This window comes from Toxorhynchites rutilus, chromosome 3 (genome assembly GCF_029784135.1).
Source record: "Toxorhynchites rutilus septentrionalis strain SRP chromosome 3, ASM2978413v1, whole genome shotgun sequence".
NCBI lineage: Eukaryota > Metazoa > Arthropoda > Insecta > Diptera > Culicidae > Toxorhynchites > Toxorhynchites rutilus.
Window position 1 is genome coordinate 185,720,072 of NC_073746.1, and position 19,093 is coordinate 185,739,164.

General features: G+C 38.5%; 1 protein-coding gene across 2 annotated transcripts in view; it reads right to left on the reverse strand.

Moving 5' to 3' along the window:
• Positions 1–10,457, reverse strand: part of LOC129778375 (short neuropeptide F) — a 77,653-nt gene extending 67,196 nt beyond the window's left edge. Inside the window, exon 1 of one of the 2 annotated variants that reach the window (XM_055785244.1) lies at positions 10,212–10,457. The gene's annotated coding sequence lies outside the window, so the exon portion shown is untranslated. The remainder of the gene's footprint in view (positions 1–10,211) is intronic. The other variant, XM_055785243.1, reaches the window with a different exon arrangement.
• Between the last annotated feature and the right edge of the window lie 8,636 nt (positions 10,458–19,093).

Below are 19,093 nucleotides of genomic sequence, written 5' to 3' on the forward strand. Positions count from 1 at the left end.
CTCGAGTACAAAAGATCGATCCAAAAAATCGGAAATCGGAATGGAAAAGATCGATCTTCTAAGAATAGATCCGAGATCGCCCAATCCTAGTCTAAAGCATAAAATTAAAATAAATCTTACAGAAATGGGACACCCTTCTTTTGGCGATTACAGTGTATCTAGTTATCAGCATTTACACATTTGAAAGTGTTTTATTCCGTGTAAACAGATCTTCATTTTCATGTTTTTACATAATTTAAAGATTAGACCCATTCCAGCGTGACGTGACAAAATTTTGGCTCACTTTCGTTTTCATGTATAAATCACTCGACTTCCAAATAGTAAACGATATCAAAGTAAAATTCAGAAAAAAAGACAACACCCTCTGTGCGAATGTGATTTTTAGATGGCTCGCACAAGCCTGGCTAACCGAGCGGCTCTCACTACCGAGGAACGCATTTGATTTTGCTATCAGAAACATTTGATTAACTATTTGTATGCATCTGTGTGTGCATGTGCTCGTACCTGTTCAAGGACGTTTAGTTTTTCGTGTTGAAAATTACTTTTACGTTGACGTTGACTTTGACCGTTGACGTTGACTTTGACCGTTGACGTTTGCGAGTTTTTTATGTGGACTTTATTGTCGTGGACACGTGTCGCTCTAAGGATAAGTTCTTCCCACTCTAACATTATCTTGCTCTCGCTTGAATTCTATCTGCTCATTATAACATTATTCTCTTTTTTCGTCCTTCTTCGCGCACCCATGGATATATGCCTACACTACCATTCCCGATTGTATTGTGGGAATTCATGCAATTTCTGGTCTATTAGATCCAGCCTGTTTTATAAGTTTCCAGCATTCTTGAAAACTCTTCGTTTAGGCATTTTCGACGAAATACTTACAAATTGGACGAAATGGAAAGAACCAAATTACAGCCACGCCTTTTAACGAACCGAATGTCACCTTTACCGATTCCAAAACGGCATCGGAACGATATTCGACTTCCGCTGGTAAGACACCTGTACCCAATACCCATATCGTATGGGTTTTCCATACTTTTTTCTCATTCAATACAATTATCAACGAACCAGAAGTCGAAACAAGATTATAATCTACAACAACAAACAAAACAGCAAAAAAGTCAGGTATTGTTACTTCATAAAAATATTTGACTGACAACAAGCCAATCTAACTATAAAATATTCTCCAACTGATGGTTCACAACTGAATTGTTCACAATATTACTATAACATCGTTTAATTTAGTGTGATTTATGAAACATCATGAAAACGTAAATAAAGTGTTTGAAATAAGTCAAAATGTTGTCACGTCACGCTGGCAGTTGATACCCATCTATTTGTGGACCTATCTTAACTAAATTTTGTGGGTTGTAGATTTTAATTGTTTACTAAAAAAAATTAAACTTAAGTTCATCTGATTAACTAAACAAAACAACTCCATTTTTGTGACGTGACAACGTTCCACAATACCTGTTTTATAAATGATTGTTTCTCATAAATTTCAAAATAAAACCCAAGTCTACCTACGGCTCTTCAAACAAGTATTCAATTATCTATTCAATGGTATATAGACATTGAATTTTAATTAAGCAAGTGCTGAAATATCTCAAGAAACATAAAAATATTAAAAACTTAAAATATTTAAAACATGATTATGTAGTTTTCTAAACTCGCCATTCTCAATGGTTGGTGCATAAAAATCAGATTCGTTCCAAAGAACATATGGTATAACTAGTGCTTATTCAAATAACGTTTTCAATTTTCTCCTTAAAACTAGATTTGAAATTTGGTTCTTTGGTTCATAACCTCATGGAATGTGTCCATTAGCATACAGTAGAACCCCCATTATCCGCGAGCGGATGATTCGCGGTGCGGTTTATCCGCGAAAGCGAGTTCCATAGTAATTCTATAAACCTACCCTAAATTTGTCAATGAGTGGTAGATTTTTGTTCTTCTGTTCGGAACATGACTTACACATTATTTGACAACTGGTGTACACGACCTTACAGATGGATAGTATAATGATTCCTGTATTTGTAAAACATTGTTTTCATGCTGAAAAATCTGTTTTTTGTGTTTGCACCTCATTTTTGATCATTTGTTGTATTATCCGCGATTTTAGTGATCCGCGATGATCTTGCCCAACTATTCCGCGGATAATCGGGGTTCTACTGTACTCGAAAAATAGAAACGATGGCGCATATGCGTTTTATGCAAATATGCATCTCTTTTCATTACGAGCTACGCGTCAATCAACTGGGACAGTTTAGATTATGCGTTATATTAATACTATCTGGAACTAAAATACTTAGTGACCATGAGAAACTAATATCCAATTGATGTAAACGGAAGCAAGTTTACTTGGGTTTTATATTCATTTCAATTAAACTCGATGGAGCACATTGACTCTATGACCTTCTGAACTTTAGAATGATTTGAGGGATCTATAACATTTGATGTTTATATAAGCTCAAAGTAAGCATAGAATGCGGGTTCTATGAACTATTATGGGTAAGTTTTTTTGCTATGAACATTGCCCCAGTTGTGGATGAATTGGTAGATCTATTGTATGGCTGTTAAATAAGATAAAAGTTGAGCGATAGCTTGTTTTTGAGGTAGTTTTATAAGTTTCCAGCATTCTTGAAAACTCTTCGTTTAGGCATTGTTGACAAAACACTGACGAATTGGACGAAATGGAATGAGCCAAATTTCAGCCTCGCCTGTCGCAGAAGTCTTTGAAACACGACTGAAAAACAGTATACTATTACCATATGCACTGCGCGCTTCGGAAATGTGAGTAGGAAAAGGATAACACTGAGTTGAGTGTGTAAGAAAAAGAAAAATTAATCCAAGGTAAATACACCTTGGATCGAAGAATAAATAACAAAAAAACAAATTTGGTGGAGGGAGAAATAATATTTATATATTGTGAATTCATTTTACATAAACCTGGAAATCGACCAAGAAATTTTCGTCACATACAATATGTTAAACTTTAAAACGCCGAATCTCTATTGAAAATTAAGGAACCATTGAACTTAAACGACGCAGGTATTCCAAAAAGTAGATACAAACTTTTTGGCCTGCAAGTGAATATATTAGGCTGTCAAAAAAGTCCTGCGGTATTTCCGCGAGGTGTCGTTGTAAGCGCGTAGTTCTAGTTGTATTCATTGTATCGAGTCATACTATAGCTTGTTGGAAAGGTATTTTTGCGCGCTATAATATAGTCCTTGACAGTGTTTTGTTTGGTTAAGTCGTTCGTGAGTTATAGTGTCGCAAATATGGAGCAAAATAAAGAGAAAATCCGACATATTTTACAGTACTACTATGACAAAGGCAAAAATGCATCTCAAGCTGCCAATAAAATTTGTGCAGTTTATGGACCCGATACAGTTTCCATTTCCTCCGCACAACGATGGTTTCAACGTTTTCGTTCTGGTGTAGAGGTCGTCGTAGATGCACCACGCTCCGGAAGGCCTGTCGTCGAAAATTGCGACAAAATCGCTGAATTAGCCGAGAAAGACCGGCATAGTAGCAGCCGTAGCATCGGCCAAGAGCTGGGGATAAGTCATCAAACCGTTATTCACCTTTTGAAGAAGCTTGGATTCACAAAGAAGCTCGATGTATGGGTGCCACACACGTTGACGCAAAAAAACATCTTTGACCGTATCGACGCATGTGAATCGCTGCTGAATCGCAACAAAATCGACCCGTTTCTGAAGCGGATGGTTACTGGCGATGAAAAGTGGGTCACTTACGACAACGTGAAGCGCAAACGGTCGTGATCGAAGCCCGCTGAAGCGGCTCAGACGGTGGCCAAGCCCTCATTAACGGCCAGGAAGGTTCTGCTGTGTGTTTGGTGGGATTTTCAAGGAATAATCTATTATGAGCTGCTTCCCTATGACTAAGCGCTCAATTCGGACCTGTACTGCCAACAACTGGACTGCTTGAAGGTAGCACTCATGAAGAAGAGACCATCTTTGATAAACAGAGGCCGCATTGTCTTCCATCAGGACAACGCAAGGCCACACACTTCTTTGGTGACGCGCCAGAAGCTCCGGGAGCTCGGATGGGAGGTTCTTTTGCATCCGCCGTATAGTCCGGACCTTGCACCAAGTGACTACCACCTGTTTTTGTCCATGGCAAACGAGCAAGGTAGTCAGAAGTTAGCCACAAAAGAGGCCTGTGAAAATTGGCTATCCGAGTTTTTTGCCAATAAGGAAGCGAGCTTCTATAACAGGGGTATTATGAAGTTGGCATCTCGTTGGGAACAAGTCATCGAACAAAACGGCGCATATTTGACTTAAAACAGATGATTGTAACTAATTTTATGAACAAATGAAAATTCAAAAAAAATACCGGAGAACTTTTTTGACAGCCTAATATTTAGAAGAAATGATGATGTTAAGTTCACTTTGTTTGAGAAACCACATGTATACAGTCGTTTCTAGCTGACTGTATTTTCCTTCAAAGTAATTATAATATAGATTTTTGTATTATTTGAAACCAAAGAAATTCTATCATCAGTAGCATATTTTTTATTCGTTACTTTTCGTCACTTTTTTGTGTTTGAAGTTACTGCATTTTAGTTTATTCTAAATATCCAGCCTTTTCGTGAATCTAACAAATTATTTTTTTTTATTATTTTTTACGTCGTACTACTGTTGTGTTATGAATCTGTCCAATCTTTCTATTAAATGTAGATTCATTGTAAATAATTAAAACGTCTGGTATATGCTGTCGTACAGCTTTTTCTTTAAGTTACTTTGGCCACGGTATTCTTAGCCAAGAGGTGGCCATAGCACTCATATAATGGATCACCGTAAAAAAACAAGTCACAGCATTTAATAAAAACACTGATTAGTAATTCTATTCACTCAACTTATTTTGTATACTTGACAATACACTGGAATAAATACAAATTTCAATCCACTAGAGCTACACAAAAATGTATCACCGACTATCTTGAAATGAAACTTTAATAATTTGTTTTTATTAATCCGTTTATTTTTACTGGCTCAGTTACATAGTTTTAGAGGAACCAAACTCTAAACTATATTTCTACTAGCATATATGTACATGTTTCCTTATTTCTATGGTTAATAAAATAGGAAACCGATTACTTGTGATCGACTCGAAAAAATATACTTCACTACTGCCCTTTCATCTCATCTCACACAATCGAAGAGAAAGTCGCTCAAAATAAATATGAATAAAATAATGATACAAGCTGGTATACGCTACAAATAGTACAGTACGAAAATTTTCCGTAAGCACCGTGAATTCGGCTGATCATCACAGTTGGTATAAATGCTTAGAGCGGCACATAGACGTTCAATATTATTACACAAGATTTTGGTTTGTGCAATATATTTTTTTGTTTAGGGGCAATATTGAAGCCTCCAGACGAACAATTCTATTGCTCAAACCAAAATATTGCGCAATAATATTGAACACCTATATGGGCTGCTTGAAACAATTTGTTTCTGCTTAATTCTTATTGTTTGGTTGCATAATTGAACAAAGAATAGACTTTTTCACATTATTTGTCATGTTTCGAAAAACGTGATATAAGCGAAATATTTTTAGTGATAAATTCGAGAGAGATATAAACGAGACGTTATAATAACGCACAGTGATATTATCAAGATGTCACTGTATACATAGAACCGCCATAAACCTCGATCTCGACAAAAAAAATAGCCATTTTGTATCCAGCTACATTACACCCATGTAAATCCCTCACCAAGTAGGTAAACGACGACGTCAAATATATCTCTGAAATTAAGTTCCCGAAGAAGGTCCTTCTGTGGCCGACGATAAGCGATAAGGGAATGTCCAGGACGTTGTTCTTTCCTTGGGGTGTGCGGTGAACGTAGAGATATATACAGGGGAAATTCGATATAACGTTTCCTCGTTATAACGTACCCTCGATATAACGTACACATTTTCAATTTGTGAGAATCTTTTCGAAATAGATACTGAGAGTTTCATGTCAATCACGCAGGTTCGACAAAGGTCATTTAGTGGCCTGAGTATGGGTTCCCGGATTTCAATCAAAGCATTGGAAATCCCATAAAAACAATCTATCTGTGTATTGTGCATTGTGAATAAGCTGATTGTAGTCTCATGTCTGAATCATAGCCCATAATCAAGACTTTCATACGAAATTTGCATTTTTGCATTACATGCTCTGCAATATGGGTTGAACACTTGTGCTGAAGAACAAAGGTGCATGCGATCATTTTGTCTATTTACTGTTAAGAGTTGATTCAGTTAGAATCTGGAATCATTGTTCATTTTATAGCAGCGGCCACTAGGCGCATCTCAAATCTTTTGACATCAAATAGATTGGAAAACCTGTATTTTCGGACGGTGAAAATCAAATGATCCGTTTTGTTTTGAAAAAAGTTGTGCAGGATGGATGCCAAGAGAAGAAGTTTAATTTTGGACACCATTATTAAAAAATATGGGGTGGTCAGATACTAAAATCGTGAAATCGCTGAACGTTGCTTATTATATTTTGACGTTCGACTACGACATCGTCACAAATACAATTTTAACCAAAGTACCATCCAGAGAATTCATATTCCATATACATATCCATATAAGTTCGTTTTTGTTGATAAATTTGCCGAAAGTTCTTGATTTGGCAAGGGATTTGCAATTGTGGACAGAAAACCAAGGTTCTCGGTCCTCGTTCATGACAATGGGCTCGAAAATGTATAGGAGAGAGTACCTGCAGAAACGTCCGGTGAAGTTTTGGCCTGATTTGGCAGGTTTCCACTACAGGCGAGATGTGCTTCAGTGGTACCGTGGCAATGGGATAAATTACACTGAAAAAGATCTGAATTCTCCCAATTGCCCCCAATTCCGCTCAACCGAAAAATATTGGTACACTGTCAAGCGGAATTAAATAAAGGAGTCAAAGTGACTCGTGGAATAAAATGGTCACTGAGGATGTTCAACAGAGCTTCCAAACTTCAATGGAGGGTATCGGAAGAAAAGTGCGAAATTTCATCGAAACTGTAACGGAATAATATTATTTTCTGAAAGAACAATAAATTATCTGTACTTTGATATAAAAACATGTTTGTACTTTTATCCAATCCCGAGATACAACTGGTTTTGTGATTCCGGATTCTGAATCAAGCTTTAACCAACAGTACTAAGGGAAACGGTAGGCTTCATCTTCTAGTTGAACTTTTTTATCATTTACTAACCTTATCCAAACAGCAGCACAATAAAGTGATATAAGCTATGTTCTTGGGTTCTTTATAATGCTTTCATACAACGTACAATTTTGAAAGTGAAATGTACGTTACATCGAAGTTCCCCTGTAGTACGAAGTGAATGCCGGAAGATGCCGTCTTCACCAAGAAGTTTCACGCCGGACCTGACTTCGGTCTATTATGTCGAGAGATCGTTGAAGGAGATGGACTGGTTAAAGATAAACATCGTACCAAAGACCGTCAACCATCATAATGTCCCCAGCTCTGGTCGATAGAATTTTTTTCTGAAGAACGTCAAACGGAGGATCTACTCCAATAATTTCGTGGAGAAGAAGCTGATCCCCAGGGCCACGAGCTGGAAAACATGCCGATATTCATCTTCTCATCAGCCAAGACTAAGGTTCCGCCCAACTACCGTAAAGTCGCCCGGCAAGTCGTCGAAGTATTTCTATAGAAGACTTAACAACTAGAACATTGAATATCTTCGAATTTTTTTCGCTTTTCGTACATACACTGTGATTTGCAGTCAAAAATCTTATGGTCATTTCACAGCATTTGGATCATATCAGAATCATCAATCCATGAATCACTCTATATTTTACAAATCCACAAAATACTGATTTAACTTCCACATTTTTATTATTCGTATCCCCATCGACTTCTATGATCACACTATATTCATTGTATTTCTTTTTTTTTCATTGTATAACTTGCTTCTAAATGTTTTTTTCATCTATTCATCTATTTTATTAGGCTCATTTAGTAATTCAGCTGTAACAGAGCCGAGTTTATCTTCTAAATGTTTGATTTTATGCATTATCACAGGAAGTTCTTCTCTGAAATGCAGAGCTGGTGGTCAACGAGCTTCGATAGAGATGTTTCATTCCCCCAATGAAAGTTGTTAGCCAAATGCGTTAGCGAATAATACTAGAATGACTTACACCACCAACATTTGCAGACAGAACCTAAGTAATTATAAGAACCATATTTTTGCTACTACAATCTATGTTCCATTTTGTGTAGTTTCTAGTTCATGCAGTTGAGCATCACTTTGTCGAGATAGAATGTTGTTTTTTTGTCGAATTCTTCATCAAAGAAATAACTTTTACGTTTTGATACAAACGTTATCGAGAGGGCTGTCAAGATAATGAGAATTTTGACATCGTACGAAATAAATCATCAAGCAGTTCTTTGTTATCGTTTATTTCAGGCAATTTCACTTTTCCTTCTTAGTACTTGCATCATTCAAAAGTATAATATAAAATACACTTTATAAGTCAAATTGTGTGCTAAATTTTTGTTTGCCTTTGTAGGTAACAAGTTTTGAAATACACAAAACCAAACACCACTGTATTGATGACCCGTATTTGTGGTAAAACGATTTGCTGTAATTGCACCCATGTTAACACTTTCGATGCCCCGTCACCCAGATATGGGTGACACTTTCCTCGCTCGAATTGAGTAGGATTTTCAGAAGGTATTTAATAGAATAGGCATCTAAATGTAACTATAGGATATGAAGAAAAATAATAAAATCATAACCATAATATTATGCTGTTTATACTATACTTTTTTATTAATTTATAGTACGGATGGTTTGTACTGCAGTTTTTTGCAAAACCCCTATACTATGACTTTGGCATGTGTTATTGTCATCAATTCGTCTTCAGTTGAAAACAAACATTGCTAGATCATGTAAAAGTTATCTATAAACTAAGTTTGATCTTCATTTAATAATTTAATCGCAAGTTGGGGTCTGCAAGAAACTCATAAAGGTCGCGTTGGGCGTCGAACGTGTTAATAATCAGTGAATGGTCAAAACCGCCGTTACTACGAGTAACTGAACGATTCAGAGTAAAATATAAATAATATTCAGGTCGAATACGTGACGCTATTGTTGACTTCAGTCTAATCCATCTGTGGGAGTTGCAGTCGAAACTCGTTCAGGAGAATGCATCGGAGGTATGGCGGAATTACTGTTACAAATAAACATGATGCAATATGATGGATTTGCTAAATAATGGAACATTTTTTGCAAGTAATGCACGAATAAAATGCATTTATGTGTATGATTGAGACAATTCAATGAACTGCGCATATATCCTAAAAAACTGAACGGATTTTTTTTGAATGGAACAATATAGTTTAGAAATCTGAAAAATAACTAAACTAAAAAATGGATTCTAATAAGCAAACCAATGGAATCATATTGTGACAAAGCTAAAAGTTTAATTAAAACCCAAGTGCTCACTCACATTCCGAAGTGATGTGAGATCGGCTAAGATTGTGTGATTTTTACGCTAACTAAACAACCACGACATGATTCTCCACAACGATTTTTCTTACAACCAGAAATATTTTATGAGATCCTTCATGTTCATGAAACTATATGTTGTTCTAAAATTCAATACAATAAGGTATAACTCAAACATAATAATCTAGAGTCTCCGTTTCGAAGTCGGTAATAGGGTTTCATAGACCGACGGAGAATGAGTCAGGCAGAAGCGAGTGACAAATTTTGAATCCTTCAATAATTTCAGCGAGACAAAATGGAAGTTGTTATTTGAACAGATCAAAAATATGTGACCCCATGGTAGTTTTCAATCGGTCACGTTTCTGTCTTCCATTTAACTGCAGAAAATATGCACGCGCTGAAGGGTCACTTGCCGCCAGAATAGGACGCATAAATTGGGCTGACGCAACTATTTGAATATTTCAGTTATGATCCACTTATGGCATTTGTGTTTTCGGAACTTTCACTCATTCTAGGCCACGCTAATTTATTGCTTTATATTCAAAACAGCACCCAGTTTCATTGACGATATATTAATGACAACAATTATTCCTTCAACGTGCAAACTTCGAACGCTATTCAGAAAGCACCATGCATTTTATTACAGTAAAAGTAAATTCAATTTGTTGGAATAGATTTTCCATTTAATATTGCACAAACTCTGTCTGTTTGAAAATTTCACGCACATTTTCCTGTATGCCCAAAATAAAGCCAATTTTCGTCACACATTGACTGTAAACCACTTGCCTTTGGTCTCCTTCTTCTTCTGTTCTAACGCAAAACACGAAACAGATAACACTTCGCTTCACTGAACCTTTTCGACCACGAGACCACGATAACTGTTGCTCGTCCTTTGACTAGAAATAACCATCTACTGATTGTTGTTTAGTTGTTTCCCTTTCGGTTGACACGAGCTTTATGTCATTAGCAGCAGTGAAACACACGTATTTATAAAGCAACTCACCAAAAAAGTAGCACCTTTTTGTCCAGCATCCGTAACGATGATGACGATGCTGTTACACTGTTGCTTCTCTCTAAGCTATACGAATCCGCTGTAAACTTATGCCGTTGTTGCTGCTGCTGCTGATCTTGTGTGTAGCCTAGGACTTTTTCTGCATTTTCTCCGCCGCGGAGAAGAAAGAGAACCAGAGAGGTGGCACGGAGAAAGGATACCTTTGCTACGCGACAACGATGATGATGATGATGATGCTACCTGCACGGTGGCGCGAAACAGCTTTTACATCTAATGCGCGAAAATCCTGAATATTATTCATTGATGGTAACACGTGGGAGGGATGAGAAGGCGTCAAACGCTTGTTGCTTCTTTGCAACATTTGAGTGTTTGCGATGACTATGGACGCTACATTTATGGATGCGATGCGATGGTTGTTTAATTTTTTTGTATTTCCGAAAGTTTCATACAAAATCTTATGCCACCACGTGTGATGCATAAGCAGAAACCGCGTAGTTGCATATGAATGATGATTATTTCTACTATGTCTTATTTGTTTCTATATTCGATTTCAGTTTAATTATATACGCTGATTTCTGAACCAGATCACTCGATGCATATGATAAACGATTGTTTGTATATGGACATTATCTAGATAATCCATCATGAAGCACTTAAATAATCACAAGTCATTAACGCACGAACTGGGGAGTGGGCTGAATTAATATATGATTTATGATATTTTCTTCTTTTTTTCGATGGTACTGCATCAATCAGTGAAAATTCACCCTTCAACGATAACATATTTTTTATTAGTGCTCATCTCAATAGTAAGATTTAAAAACGATACATTGGAAGTTTTTAGCAGATACAACGAATCTATTACGAAGATATTTAAACGATGAATATTAAAATTTCGAAGCTCGAGAGTGTGATTTTATTTTTTTTTTTAGATTGGTTCTTTATAAGTCATATGAGGCGTAAAATAATTGAACAAATCAAATGAATTTATTTGAATAATATTAATTTCATCTCTTTTAGAAAAAATGAAATTAATCCATTAATCACCATGAGCTGTTCCTTAACATATTCTATATTCCTGTTCCTTGTATTTTTGTTAACTATGAATTACAATATTGAATCTACGTGAATTTACAAAATTTGTCATGGCATACAACAATCAATGTATACGCCTCCTGTTAACCTCCTATAGTTTACCAAAAGGAGCACGAAAAGTTTTTGAAACAAAATAGTTGAAGCAAATACGTTCTATCGAAAATTGCAATAACTGCATCTACATGTCATGCATAACGGTCCATTTTGTGCTTCCCACTCAAAGAAGCGTGCGACCATGATTGAGTTCGGAAAACCCGCGGAAACGGAGACCTAGGATGGTACATCATCACTACAAGTTGAAACAAAATAATCGGTATGCTGGTGTTGAAATTAGCTACGATGTAAGTTACGATAGGTGGTTCGCTAAAGTATTCACATTTCATTACCATTTCTTGGCTAAGTGAATTTTTCAACGTAGGTACATTACAAGAGAAGTCTGGAAAGCTCGTGCTGCCGCTGATGATAACCAGATTAAGACACAATACACTCGACAAAAAATTAGACAAACAAACTACGAAGTCAAAATTTTTAGCCGATTTGTACAAATTACGGTAACTATCCGACCGGATACCGGATCGTTTTTACCGGTACCGTTTTTTCGACCATTTTTTATTGTCCGTCCTTTTATCAATCTGTACCGTATTTTGAGTATAAAGAGAAAAAATGTTTTGTTCCTGGTCTCGTTGTACTACGCGATTTGTTCGAAAACTCCTGCCGCAAACTGTGGTTGCTTCTACCATAGATCGGATAGTGACCGTTTTTGTTGGAAGAAACAATGTTGCTGAAGATGTTTTTATTTTTGATCATTTTATTAGATTATATTGAAAGGGGAGAAGTATTTTCAACTAGCGAGGTACAAACTGTTCCTAAAAATTCTAGCTAATTCAGATGAAACATAGTATGCTAAAGTTATTAAAACTTTGAAAAGTTTTCCGATACTGCGTTGGAATACATTGAAAAATGGAAGGCTAGTCTAGGAGAAACACAATAGAATGAATGGATTGTATTAAAGTTTATTCCTAAATGGTCAGATGTTCAAAGTAGCATTAGTTAAAAAAATTGAGTTCAAATAGGTGAACATATTTTGTTTGGTAAGTTGACAATTATTGAAGAAGTTATTGTTTTTGACGTAGGACTACGTCTAACCGGAAGATATAGGGGGTGAAATGAAAATCTAGGCACTGAACAAGTAGGAAAAAATGCAAGATTTGGAACGCTTATAACTCGAGCATTTCTCAATAGATCGCAAAGGTTTTTGCATCAATTGATAGGAAATATATCTACGCATCTATCATAACGAATAACATTTCATTTTTCTTGAGATAAACAATTGAATAATTGTGAAATATCAAGCATTGTCCAAATGCACTATGTGCCCATTTTTGATTGGTCCATTTTGTGCTCCTCAAATCGTACCGACCAAACCGGGCAACTAGAACAGCAGCGAAATACAACGAAGCACGATTGGAAAAGAAAAAGAAAAAATATGAACGAAACATTGGCCGCAATCTCACACATGCGTAATTCTCGAGCCAACCATTCAGCTTAAAAATCCCCGCTCCGCTGCCGTAACGATCATTCTCATCCAAACCGTACACCACATCGGTTCGCATCACATCACACCAACAAACCAACACAAGCAGCCATGTCTGGACATGACAAAGGAGGAAAAGTGAAGGGAAAGGCAAAATCCCGCTCGAACAGTGTTGGTCTCCAGTTCCCCGTAGGTGTATCCGCCAATTGCTCCGCAAGGGTAGCTAGGTCGAGCTCGTTAGTACCAGTGCACCAGTCCACCTAGCCGCCGTTATATAGTTTCGGCCCCCGAAGTGATCGAGTTGGCTGGCAAAGCTGCTCGTGACGATAAGAAAACCCGCATTCAGAACAGACCACATTCGGTTCGGTGGACATCAAGACAACAACGGGCAGTTGCAGCGAGTGGCGAGTGGCAAACGCAATCGCAAAACAGCAGCAGGCAGCAGAAGAAAAAAAGTTTGTTCTTTATACAAACTGCTGTGGTGGCAAATCCAGAACAAGGCGGCATCGAGGGCGTTCGAAATGGTTTTTTTCAAAACCACGAGTACAAAGTTTTCTAAATTGGAACCATTCCATAAAACACGGCGCTTATCAGGGCTATTAAACCTTTCAAAAAAGAGTTTACGAAATACAGTTTAATGCATTCTAAAATATTATCCAAAATAATAATTAAACACAAATTGATTTTTTCATAATTTGTTGCCAGGATATGATGAGTATGAGAATTTGGCAGTTGTGCTGAGCTTATTGATGGTTGGGGACTTTCTCGATTATTCAATTTTCACCAATTAAATTGCTTCCAGATTGAAAGTACAGTAATTTACATTTAGTTCGACATTTAGCTAATTGGACGGACCTGTAATGCGACATATTTAGTTGGACATTTTTGTAAACATAGAGTTGGGGGCCAAATTATGACCCAACATGTTCCAAGCTGAATGGGAAGAAATTCTGCAACTGTGAAAGCTGTACCACTGTCATCGCAAATGTTCAATTACAGGTTAAAATCGCCTCCAATGCGACACTGAGTGGTGCTTCGGCATGTCGCATCAAATATAATTTACAGTACAACATGTCCCAAGCTGGATGGGAAGAAATTTTCCAACTGCGAATCCTGTGGCGAGTGGCAAACGAAATCGCTGAACAGGTTTATCCGAACAAGATGAGGATATCGAGTGATAACAAAACAATAAACTCTTTAGATTAAAGATGATTTTGTGGTCCTGTAAAGGACCCTTTTTTGGGTTTGCTTACGAATCTTTATTTGGTGCAAGTATACTTCTTCACCGCTTTGGTACCTTCGGAAACCGCATGCAAGTTCACCGGGCAGCAACAGACTGATTGTGATCTTCCCACGCCGTAATGGTTAACCGCTTATTGTAGTGGGTCAGACGCGAGGCTTCCGCTACGATACGCTCAAAGATGCATTGACGAAGCTCATGACGCTCATCGCCTTCGATGAGAAACCGATGTCGGAATGATCCTAATTCAGCACCTTATGATGTAGATAGCATATGATTCCTTCTCCTTCTTCTTGTCGGTTTCCGAGATATTCTTCTGCGCCGTGCCGAACTTTTTGGCGGCTTTTCCACTATTCCACTAGTCTTCGGTGCCTTCGTGTTTGTTAGAAATACTGCATGTGAACGAACAAATCGTAATGAATATATTTTTTTTCTTTCTTTCTTTCTTTGTTTTTAAGAGGCTTTAAACTTTGCAGTTCATTCGCCTCTAGCCCAGTGAAGAGCCACAATAAAACCAGCCCAGAGGGGTCTGGCGAAAGGGAAACCAAAAAAATCACTCATCAGATCAGATCATCAGATCTGAAATGAAATGAAATACAGTTTGAATAGATAATAAAATATAGTGGTTTTGAATTTAATGGTATATAGTAGAACTGAAAAATGGAGAGGTTTATTTAATGAATTTATCCTCCTTGGTGAGTGTGGCTGTAGGAATAGGAAGTTGAATCAAGTATAATGTAATGGATAGAAGGTAGATGTGGGTATGAAAGTATATATTATATTATTTGTTATGTATTATTATTGAATGCATGTATATACATGTATGAATTCCTTCCTTCCGACCCGTACATACATGTGTATACACACATAAACACGCATACATGACTGTGAAGTGGCGAACTTTAATAAGCAATTTCCAAGGTATTTAGTATTTCGATTTAGATTTTACCAAAGAAGTCGGTTTCTTTCAGAAACGCAATTAAATTGGTTTCTTGGGTCTCGTCTCTACTGAGGATATCTCGGAGACTCTGACCTATGTTGTGTCGGACTCGAGCATCTTTGGTATGTTGACATTCAAGTAAAAGATGGCTAACGGAAACCGGAGCTTCGTTGCAAGCACATTGGGGTTTTTCGGCTCTGCAGAATAAGTGTGAGTGGGTGAAGTTAGTGTGCCCAATTCGAAGACGGGTAAGGACTTGCCTTTCCCTACTATTGAGACGGTCCTCCCAAGGGAGAGTGGAATTTTTAATTTTATGAAGATGAGTGGGACGGCTGTTTATCCAACCTATGTCCCAATTTTCACGGACTTGCTGTTTTACCCAGCGGACAATGTCAGATGGAGGACAGGGCATGTCTGGGGGTTCTATTTTGCTGCCCTTGCCGGCCAGTATGTCGGTGGCTGTGTTTCCGCGTATTCCTGAGTGACCAGGAACCCAGCAGAAGGAGATGTTTTTATTTGAAGCAGCCTCTTCTGTTTGCTTAATCCATGGGTGTTTGCTGTTTCCACTTAGAAGATCGTGGAGACAGCTAGCTGAGTCGGAAAATATTGTGGTAGGAAGAAAATCATGGGTGCATTCTTGGGTAGCTATTAAAAGGGCGAAAGCTTCCGCACTGAAGATGGAGCATTGCGGTGGAAGAGAAAAGCTACCTATGTATCTACTCTCAAAAATTCCACATCCAACTCCATCGGCATTGACTGAACCATCTGTGTATACCTGGTGATTAATTTGAAAATTGGATGCAACGAGGTTATTGAAGCAGGCTTTGACTTTTGGAGAAGGGTCTCCCGCCCGAACTGCCTTGAGAAGTTCAAGGTTAATGTTCGGCGGTTTGACGTTCCAATTTCTTCCCGTCGCAGATGAACGTTCACATATATCGGGAAGATCTTTGTTCGTGAGATCTTTGAACCATGTTTTAGCCCTATGTATTAATGGGACATTGTGGTCGCTTTCGGGGAGTGACAAGTGACGGATGGCTTTATTGGTGATGGCTTTTGTTACCAGGTGGGTGAAGGGAAGTTGCCCACTTTCTGCCATTACAGCAAGAGTAGGACTGGAGGGAAAAGCGCCAATTGCGAGCCTAATTGCTTTATTGTAAATTGGTTGAATGGTGTTTAACACCCTGTCCCCTCCACGGCTGAAGGTGCCTATTCCGTAAGGGATTTGTGGGACCAACCAAACATTTACAACATTTAGCAGCGTCTTTCTATGACCAGAGGCTAGGTTGCCTGCGATAGCCTTGATGATGTTCAGTTTCTTTCTGGTGGCTATTTTGGTCTTTTGGGAATGTGATAGGAAGTTGAGTTTCTTGTCGAAAGTAACCCCTAGTATTTTCAATGTCCTCATTGTAGGGATCGGGATTTTGTTGAGCTGAAGATAGGTTCTCCTTCTGAGAGCTTTTCCGATATGTATGTGTTTGGATTTCTCCGGGGAAATTTTAAAACCTGTTTTTAGAGCCCAGTTTTGGATGGAGTCTAAGGTTTTTTGAAGCCTCTTTCTCTGAATTAAGCCGAAGCAGCTCGTAGAGATAAGAGTGATGTCATCTGCATAGACTATGATCTTTATATGGTCCGGGATAATCTCGAATAGAGATTGCATGGCAATGTTGAAGAGGGTTGGTGAAAGTGCTGAGCCTTGTGGGAAGCCGTTTTCTGGGATTTTTAGAGAAGATTGGTGGTTGTTAATAACGGTTTTGAAAGACCGGTTTTCTAGAAAACTTTTAATGAAGAGACCTAATCTCCCACGAATTCCCCAGTCGAAAAGGCTTTTCAGCACTGGGTACCTCCATGCCCGATCGAAGGCCTTGGATAAATCCAGGGAAACAATATCAATGTGGTGTAATTTTTCAGTTGCGTCGTCTAGGATTTTTTCGATTGCTACAAGGCAATCTTCTGTACCTTTTCCCGCACGGAAGGCGAATTGTCTGGGATCAATCAGCTTATTTGACTCTAGAAAAGTCGTTAAGCGTCGATTGATCATTTTTTCCAAGACTTTCCCAACACAACTTAGGAGAGTGATGGGGCGGAAATTGTCAAGAAGATGATTGTTCATGTCTGGTTTCGGGATACAGATCATTAAACCCTCTTTCCAGCAACTGGGGAGGGTTCCACTGTCCCAGACTTTGTTGAGGAGCTTCAGAAGTGCTTTTTTCCCGAGATGGGGTAGATTCTTAAGCATAGGATAGCTGATGTCATCAGGTCCTGTGGATCCTTGTTTGACCTTGTTCAGTACCCAATCAAGCACTTTGAGGGAGAGGTTTTTGTTGAAGTCAAATTCCACATCGGTATGAAAATCGATGGGAATTCTTTCGCATTCCGTTTTGTGGGTTAGAAAGGTTTGGTCGTAGTTTTGATTGGAGGAGGCGGATGCAAAGAAATCTCCAAACGCCTCGGCGATGATTTTCCGGTCATTGGTGTATTGACCGTTAATTAGAAGATTATATTCTTTGCTTCTTTTCTTTCCATGAAGCCTGCCAATCTTACTCCATAACTCCTTTGTTGACGCGTTGGGATTAATTTCGCTGACGAATTTAACCCAACTGTTGTGCTTGGCTGTGTTGATAGCCGTCTTAGCTTCTTTGCGAGCCCTTTGGAACTCTGTAAGCAGAGTGGGTCTCAGTGGGCTGTCCGGGTGGGCCTTTCTTAATTTGCGTAGGGCCTTACGTCGACCTTTGATTGCTGCCTTCAGCTCAGGCGACCACCATGGGACACATTTCCTGCCAGGGATGCCACTGGTTCTGGGGATGTGCACCATTGCAACTTCTAGGACAACTTTGGAGAATTCCTCGGCTGTCCAATCTCGTTTAGCGGAGAGGCGGTTTTCAATGTCAAACTGATAGCCAGCCCAGTCAGCGTATTCAAGTTTCCATCTTGGCCTTGTTGAAAACTCTGGAGAAGTTTGGCCGAAGGAAGTGAAGATTGGAAAATGATCGCTTCCGCAAGTATCATCGTGGATGTTCCAAGAAAGCTTTGAAGAGAGTTTGTCTGATACTATAGTGAGATCGATGGCTGAAGTAGTACCAGAATAATGGATTCTGGTGTGTTGGCCGTTATTAAGAAGGAGAAGAGAATGGTCGGATATGAAATCCTCAATGATGGATTCTTTTCGATCGAGGTATGCACCTCCCCAGGCGTACGAGTGGGCGTTGAAATCACCCATAAGCATGATTGGGGCGGGAAGTTGGGCGAACAGATGGTCCAGTTGTCCGCGTAGAGTGTTCGGATCGGAATCATTAGTGATGTAGATGCTAACGACGGTGATTGGAAAGGGGTGTTTAATGCGCACTACCACTGCCTGAAGATCAGTGGTAATGGGAAGAAGATCATGTGGAGTGCCATCCTTGATTGCGATTGCAACTCCGTGTTTTGAGGGGTTGGGACCCTCTTTGAAATATGTGATATATTTTGAGATGAAGTGTTTATTGAAATTGTTTGGTGTCATAGTTTCTTGAAGGGCTATGACTGTGGGATTAGCGTCTTCGTTTTTCCATGCCTTGACGAATAATGCACGGAAGCGCGTAATGGAAACATCAAGTCAGTCACGCGCTACAGAGACTGTTTTCTTCTCAGCACAGCGGATTTCCCGGATTAGAGTTTGAAATAAGCATTTTCAATTCTAGAATATTTTGTCGGATACTTCTGATGTTCCATTGTATCCCGAATTTCTGTGTTGGAGTGAATGTGTTGGTGTTTTTAACTCTAATTCCTAAGTCTTAATTTGTGTGTATG